The sequence below is a fragment of the Marmota monax genome, unplaced genomic scaffold (genome assembly GCF_021218885.2).
Source record: "Marmota monax isolate L192 unplaced genomic scaffold, Marmota_monax_Labrador192_F-V1.1 WCK01_AAM20220418_F8-fsc00007, whole genome shotgun sequence".
NCBI lineage: Eukaryota > Metazoa > Chordata > Mammalia > Rodentia > Sciuridae > Marmota > Marmota monax.
The window spans coordinates 31603264-31612012 of NW_026692781.1; the positions used below are offsets into that span (position 1 = coordinate 31603264).

Below are 8749 nucleotides of genomic sequence, written 5' to 3' on the forward strand. Positions count from 1 at the left end.
GAGAATGGACTAACATGTTAAGGACAACCTCTTTCTCCCTCACCAGCTTTTCAACAATGGGAAAAGATATACAGAGTCGCAATCACCTTCCCCTTTCCTAAGAGTGCTCCAGCCTGGATTCTGAAATGGTCCCGAATCAGTCCTGATTTCAGAGAACTGTTCTTCTGATAACTCATGAATCCTGCCTATGGGATACAGCTTCTTTATTATGTACAGTGTTGCTCAAATCCTAAAAGGTCAGGAACTAAGGAATTCTACAACAGAAGTAATTAATTACTATGTCAATTTTTGTCTACCAAAAATAATCCTCAAAAAAATCAGAATAAAATAAAGATAGCAATAATAACGAAAGCTATATAAAAACATGTACTCAGCATGAATAAAAGAGAACATGCAAACTTAAAATTCATATAAGTAAAAATAGAAATAAACAAACCTGGAATACCAGCAAGCTACCCTGTGCCCTGCTGCCCCAAGCACTATCTGAGGAAGACTGCATAAAGAGAGAAGAAAGGCAAAGGCCATAAATTGATCAAAAACTATAAAAGAGAAAGTCTGCTCCACATGCAAAAATACTGAAAAAGCAGTTTCATTGATCAGAGCAGAACATGCAAGAGATGTGAAAGTGTGTGTGGTCCTCAAGGTGACCGCTTTGGAAGGGAACACTTGTAGGAGGAGCTGAGTAATTGGAGGGGAGGTGCACCTTCGGGAAATTGCTCAGCAAAGGGGGAGAACAAGAGCAGAAAAGTGAGGATCCTTAAAGAAAAAGAATATCAAAAAGTCAAAGGCACAACTGTTCTTAACAATGTCCCCCATAGCCCACTACCCCCAGCGGTAAAGAAATTATCCACACCTTGCTACACTAACAGTAGAGGGAGCTCTTGAACTAGGAATCTTATAAACCACCTGGAATTACCATCCCTACCCACAGACATACAGAAATGCAGGCAATCTTAGTTTGGGAAAAAAAAATATATATATATATATATATATCATAAAATGAGAATTAAAATTTTCATTCTGATGACAAAAGTTACCCCCATGGCCCAGTCAGAATTGAGGTCCCCTGGAAGACTTCATTCAGGGGTCAGGGCTGTTCTGCTAAATCGCATTGCTAGAATAAATGTTTGCCCATGAGGTCATGGGCACAGAAACAGCAAATGAAAGCAAAGAGGCCAGTTAGAAGGCCAAGACAGGGAGATGGCTGTGGATTGCCCTAGTAGAAGTGGTGAAAATAGTCAAGGCACATTTTAAAGGTGCACTAAATTTATTGATGGACTGAATATATGTGGAGAATATGTCCTAGGGCTTTGATCTGGACAGCTAAAAGAATGTTAAATACTATGCAGTGAGATAGTACTGTGAGTATAGATGAGAATCAAGAATTTGGTAATGTTAAGTTTCAGGTGGCTTCCTTCAAATTGTGTGGATTTTTTAATGCTATCATAAGAGTATAAGATTATATTGTTCTTTTTAATATCGATTTCCAATTTTCTAGTCCTGGTATTTAGAATTATACTTTTTAAAAATATTAAGCTGGTGTACTGTTAACTTACTAAACTTACTTATTAGGCCTAGTACAATTTTGATAGATTCCTGAGAATTTTCTACCTAATTTTCTATGAGTAAAAAGCAGTTTTATTTGCCATGTCTAATCTGTATGACTTTTCTTTTTCTTGTCTTATTTCACTGGCTAGGACCTTCAATATAATATTGAACTAGAGTCCTAGAGGGTGTGTATGCATGCCTTGTTTCCCACCTTAAAGGGAAAACATTCACTACAATACTACCTGTAGATTTTGTGTAGATGTCCTTTATCGGGTTGCGCAAGTTTTCTTCTGTGTTAGTTTGGCTTCTCAAAGAAGCAGGTATGAAGTTGGGATTGAATATACAAGATGTACGGGGCAAATACCTGTGAAGGATAAAAGAGGGAGGAAGTGGAATGTTCAGAAGACATTTTACACCTGCTGCAGGTCTGATGGCTATGAAGGAGAGTAGGAAGTCATGGGTGGCTAACCTGCTGGTATAAACCAGACTTCACATGTCCACCTGCCAATTAGGATCCAAAGAATGATTTTTCTTGCTTGCTTGCTATTCTCTGGGCAACACAAGTCTAGAGTGCCCTAGGGACACTGTACATCTTAAATCAATGTGGCTTGGGCTGCATCCTTTGGTAAGAATATGCCATTTTTGCATTTTGCATGTAGGGATGGGAATCACAAAACCACAGTGGGGAAGTAGAGTTAGAAATTCAAAGGTGAGAGTAGGTATATTGGCTGTGGGAACAAGAGTTCATGCTGGTAAGAACATGCATGGCCTCTATCTCTGACACCATGATCATTCTGCTACTGTTTGAATCATGCAAGTTCAGGGGAGACCAATATTGAAGTTGATGTCAGTTAGTCAAGGCATTTTATCTACAAACTGAGGCTTTTAAAAATTAATGCTTCAGGTGTACTTTATTTCTTCAATATGCCATATTTAATAGATATATAGTGCTTTTAGTTGGCACCAGTTATGAGTTGGTTTTGAAATTCACTATTACATCAGCTGGCATGATGATTAATCTTTCCATTCCTTTGGGGTGATTCTGCCAACAGGTGACAGGTTCCATTCTTTTCCAATTTGTGTTGCTTTATATGTCCATACAGTAATATAGAAAGTGGCTCCACTAGTTAATACAGCATTACCATAGTTGTCATGGAAATCAGGTGCATGTTTCTCGTGTCTCTGCCTTGCCATTTTTTGCTGAATGCTTCAAACTTGGAGACAACTTAGTGCATTTTTGACAAGGGAAATATTGTGGAACTGAAAAGAGAGCTGCTGGTTTGGTACAAATTCAGTCCAGATACCTTTTGAACTGAGACTTTTTAACCAATCTATGATACAAAAATCTTCACCCTTCATGCGTATTCTCGTATGTTCATCCATATGTCTTTTTCCTAGATCTCTTATCTTCCAGCCTTTCCCTTACAGATCTCTGATCAAAAGGTCAGGCCATTGCCTGCTGGCCAGGGATATGGCTATTTTCTCATCTTGAGCCATGTCTCCATCCACAATGTGAATGGCCAGGAGCACCACTCAACAGCTCTGTCCACTTCTACTTCAGCTGATTAGGTGATCACCTGTTCCACATGACTATAATTGCAAGTTGAAAATGAGGAGCTCTATGTCAGTGTCTGGGTTATCTTCTCATGGCCAGCCTATTTATACCTTCTGGTCACACTTGAGTTTTATTCCAGATGCATCATTTCTATCTTATGATGGATTACTGTTGGAAATGTTGGACTTCATCACTTGGTATGTTCAATATAATACAGATGATAATAGATACTTGGTAACTTGATACTCCATGGAAAAGTGATTCTGCCATGTTGCCAGACCCTAGTATAGACAAAAATTTGACTATAAGGCATAAAGTTGGAATGTTCTCCCTCCTCCTTTGTTTCCTAGAAGAATTTATGTGGTCTTGGTAATTCTTCCTTTAGTGTCAATAGAATTCATCAGTGAAGACAACTAGACACAGCATTTCATTGTTAAAAAGTTTTCATTGTGAACTCAATGTTTTTAATATATATAAGATAGTTCATATTTTCTATTTCTTCTTGTAAGTTTTCATAATTAAGGTCTTTCAAGGAACTTGTCCACTTCTAAATCATTGGAGTTGCTGACAGAAAGTTGAGCATAATGTTTCCTTGTTTGCTTTCTAATGTCTGTAGGATCTATAGTGATGTTCTTTCTTTCAGTCTTGATATGGATAAGTTGGGTTTTCTCTTTTCTCTTTTACACATACTCACACATACATTGTGAGTGTGTGTGTGTGTGTGTGTGTGTGTGTGTGTTCATTTCTTCTGGTAAAGTTTTCTTTTGGCTTAATATATCCTATAGAGCAGGTGTATTGGTAAAATATCATCTCATCTTGATTGAAAATCTTCATTTCAAACAAATTTTCCAAAACAAGCATAGAATTCTATTTTCTTTTTGCACTTTAAAGATATCATCCTATTGTCTTTTGACTCACATAACTTGTGAAAAGTAGTCTTCAGTATTTTTTTATTCTTTCCTCTAAACACATTACAATTGCCCCTCAATGCTTTAAAAATTTTCTCTCTTTGTATTTTAGAAGTTTGATTATAATATGTTTTATCTGCTTTTCTTTGTGTTTATTCTTCTTGGAGTTAGTTGAATATCTTGGAACTATAGATTTATAGTTCTTTATCAAATTTCAAAATGTTTGAGCATTATTTTTTATTAAACAATCTTTTTATTTTTAGTAGTTTCTAGAAGCATTAAGCAAATAATTTATTGAACAGTCCATAACAAAAAATGTTTTTAAAAAGTGAAAATATTCCAAACATTTTGTCTGGGAATGATTTTTTGCATGTGATACGGGGGATAGAATTCAGGGGTGCTCTACCTCAGAGCTGCATCCTCAGCCCTTTTTATTTTTTGAGAGAGACAAGAATCTCAATAATTTGCTTAGACTGGACTCTAACTTGTGATCTTCCTGCCTCTGCCTACCTAGTCACTGGGATTACAGGGGTGTGCCACCATGCTTGGACCCCTGGTCACTTTAGTTTTTTTTTTTTAGTTCTTGGGCATTATTTATTTTTATTTTTAGTTATACATGACAGTATATTTTCAATATTTGTACGATCATGAAGTGTGTCTTATTCTAATTGGATCCAAGGGAGTTAAAATCAGCATATTACCATGACACAGCCACATCAATATTTATAGCAGTACAATTTACAAAAGCTAAGCTAGGTCTCCTTCAACAGATGAATGGATAAAGAAAAATGTGGTATGTATACACAATGGAATATTGCTCAGACATAAAAATGACTTTATGACATTTGCCAATGGATGGATCTGGAAACAATCATGCTAAGTGAAATAAGCCAATCTCAAAGAACCAAAGGTCAAATGTTCTCTCTGATATGTGCGTGCTAACACACAACAAGGGGTGCAGATGGAAAACAGAAGCTCAGTGTGTGTGTGTGTGTGTGTGTGTGTGTGTGTGTGTATTTAAACCTGAAGAACAAGTTATATTGAAAATCAAGTGAGAGAGATATTTCAAGAGGACCGAGGTGATCTCCTTCCCTTAAAGGCAGAAAGACCACTAACCCTGCGCGTAAGCAGAGTGGAAATAATTAGTAATCCAGAAAGCATATTTCCAATGAAATGTGAGGAAGTGGGGAGAAGTCATCAATTTTTGCCATGAAGCAGGAAAGATACCCAAAAAAGAATATAGCAAGTAGAATGAGTTTTTTAGACAGGTGTAAATTTTCCCATAGATTTTTGGACTTCATTTTCCAAAGACATTTGATCATCACTTTTCTTGAGTTCCATAATTGCAAATTTGCCCACAGTTTTCCCTCTATTCTTATCTTTCTGTTGACATCTATGTGAAATTCCTAAATCAATACTCATGACACTTTTGCAGAGACAAAAAAAAAAAAAAAAACAACTGAGTGACCTAATGCATACATTCCAAGCTGAGGTGAACAAGCAATGCTTTGCCTTCTTGTTTCAGTTCTGAGACTGTAAACTAATGTCTTTTTCATGGTCTATTTAGTGTCATGTTTCTCACATTTCTGTGCCTTTGTTGGTGATTTCACTGTTTCAAATGTCCCTCAAGTGTGGTGCTGAAGTGCTGTGTAGTTTTTCTAAAGATAAAAAGGCTGTGATGAATCTTATGGAGAAAATATGTTAGAGAAGCTTCATTCAGGTATGAGTTATAGTGCTGTGGGACACAGATTCGATGTTAATAAACCAATAATATATATTAAATAAAACGTCTTTAAACAGAAACACACAAAAAACAAAGTTACGTTTTGACTAGTTGACAAAAATATTGTGACCAGAGTGCTTGCAGGACCCTAAACCTGCATTCCCCACAGGAGAAATGGTTCAATTATTCATAACTCATTGTGCAAAACTTTATAGAACACAACTATTGCAAATCAACTGTATAAACATTTTATTTAAAAGAACGCATGATATAGTAGAAAAAACACTGGGCCAAAAATTTTGAAACCTTAGTTCTAGTTCTAATTCTTTTAGTAATTAGCCTTCTATCTTCCAGCAGGTATTCTGGCCTCACATGGTTTCTTCATCTATGAGTGTAGCTCTTTAAATCAGATTATTGCTAAGGCTCTTGAAGCCCTAGCATCCTATGACCTTGAATCATCAGTAATGGAAATTCCCAGTAATAGTTTCTTCCTAAGAAAGTCTCCTCTTTGCTTTATAGACAACCGCCCTGCTCCATCTGAGATTAAGCACCATGTTCTATAGAGTGCTACAAAGATGAAATAACATACACTGATTTAAATAAAAAAAACTGGGAAGTTTTCCCAGGAAAGAGTTGCTTACAACTTTGGAAGTCATATCAAAATAACCCCCACAAGTTAACAGTACATGTCACATTAAGAAATAGATATTAATGAGAGATTTTAAAAGAAAACAGCCACAGTAGGTTTAAACAGGGTGCAGTCTTCTGATGACAGCTTTGAATACAGAGTGCCAAAATGCAGCCAGACTGAGCGAGGTATGGGCGCATTACTAAAAATACAAGGAATAAAGAGAGTACGGTCAGGTGGCAACCTGAATTCACACTCAGGGTTTTTAATATCAGAAGCAAGAAAGTCATTTACAACTCTTAGCTAAAGGATGAGGCTCTCTGAAGTGTTAAGAATACAGGCCCATATGTGTAATGACAGAAGGTGACTATCTTATGTAGAGTGTGAGGGGGCAGGGAGGGGATTGAAACATGAAATGAATTCTCTGTATAATTTGGTTTTTTCTTTATTAGAAAAACATTTATTAATAGTAACTTGAAAATTGGGAGTAGAATTTTTTTTGGGGGAAAAAATCATTTTTCCCTCAGCAGTCTTTGGTATGGACTTTTAATATTGGGTTGTTGGGGGTCTACATTCCATCATGGTCTTTGTACAGGATAATGCTGTTTTGTAACTCTGAAAATGAGGGTTGCCAACTGGTTTGTATTAGTCATAGTCCTGACAGGAAATAGATGGCAAAAATAAAATTAAAATTATCCCCAGAGGGATATTAAAGGGACTTATGAAAATAGGGTATGGGAAATGACAAGGGATAGTGTGGTTCCCTGGGACTAGTAACAGTGGTGCTTTCACCACCCATGGATAGAAGGGACCTGAAAAGGGTTGGGTTTCCAGATTGTGGGTTTCTAGATCCCAGAATTAGAGTCACAATGATAAGGTGACCTTGAGAGGAGCAGTGATACTCGGTCTGAAGGAAGAGAACTAAATTAACCAATACCTCAATCATCTGATGGCTTGTCTGCATTCCTCATTGAACAACCAGAAGCTAGAGAGTAAGAGATCAGATAATGTAGCTCAATAGGAGGATCCAAAAAGATTCCAGGAAGAATCATCCTATTATATTCAGAGAAGAGGTATTACTGTATCCCCAGTAGATGCCTGAAACTGCAGATAGTCCCAAACCCTAGACAGACTGTTTTTCCTTTATGCCCTGGAGCACTGTTACCAAGTACTAGAGCTACTCTGTCCTTCCATTTTTTTTAAAAATACAATTATTTATTTATTATGTGGTGCTGAAGATGGAACCCAGTGCCTCACACATGCTAGGCAAGCACTCTACCATTGAGCCAAAGCCCCAGCCCCTATCCTTCCATGTTTTATGCTCTGGTGCCACCTTTGTATTACTACTCTTGCATTTTGGAGCCATTATTAAGAAAATAAGGATTACTTGAACCCAAGAACTACAGTACTAAGACAGTTAATCTGATAATTGAGATTGCTACTAAATGAATAATGAGCAGGTAGTGTAGGAAGTGTTGATTTGCTGGACCCAGAGACAATTCACATCCCAGGCAGGACAGTGAGACAGTACCCAGAATCCTCATAGTACTCAGATGGCATATCATTTAAAACTTGTGAATTGTGTATTTCTGAGATGTTCCATCTAAGATTTGCAGACCATGGTCGACCACAGGTGTTTTAGTCGACTTTTTTTTTTCTTTTTTTCCCACTGTGATCAAAAGACCTGACAAGAGGGAAAGTTTATTTGGGGCTCATGGTTTCAGAGTCTCAGTCCATAGACAGCCATTGTTTGTGGCCTGAGGTGAGGCAGAAAATTATGGCAGAAAGGTGTGGCGGAGGAAAGCAGCTTAGGAAATAGCAATCAGGAATCAGAGAGAGACTGTGCTCTTCAGGGACAAAATATATACCTCAAAGGCACGCCCCCTGAGACCAATGTCCTCCAGTCACACCCTATCTGCCTACAGTTAACCACCCACCCAGTTAATCCATTCAAGTGGATTAATGCACTAATTAGGCGAAGGCTCTCATAACCCAATCATTTCACCTCTTGCACTGTTCCACATATGAGCTTTCGGGGACACCTCATATCTAACCCTAACAATAGACAACTGAAAGAGTGGGAAGTAAAACCACAGGTAAGAAGGACTGTGTGTAGGTCAAAAAACAAATGGTCAAAGATAGAAATCAATATCTAGCCAAAGTTAAAAATTATTATCACAGAATAACTGTTTTAAAAAAGAAAAAATAAATCTGAAATTTTATTCCAAACTGCTTAATTTCTAATTAGTCAGATTTTAATGGGGTAAAATAAATAATTTTTTCAGAACTGTCAACTACTAACTTGTTCCTGCTGTCACTGCACCATTTGGGATATTAGACATCCACTTTAACTGGCACTTTTAATATATCACTAATCAGTTTATATG

At 37.1% G+C, this 8749-nt stretch overlaps 1 pseudogene; it reads right to left on the reverse strand.

The window, feature by feature from the left end:
- Nucleotides 1-2562: 2562 nt before the first annotated feature.
- On the reverse strand, nucleotides 2563-2975 carry LOC124094655 (cytochrome c oxidase subunit 7B, mitochondrial-like; annotated as a pseudogene).
- Between the last annotated feature and the right edge of the window lie 5774 nt (nucleotides 2976-8749).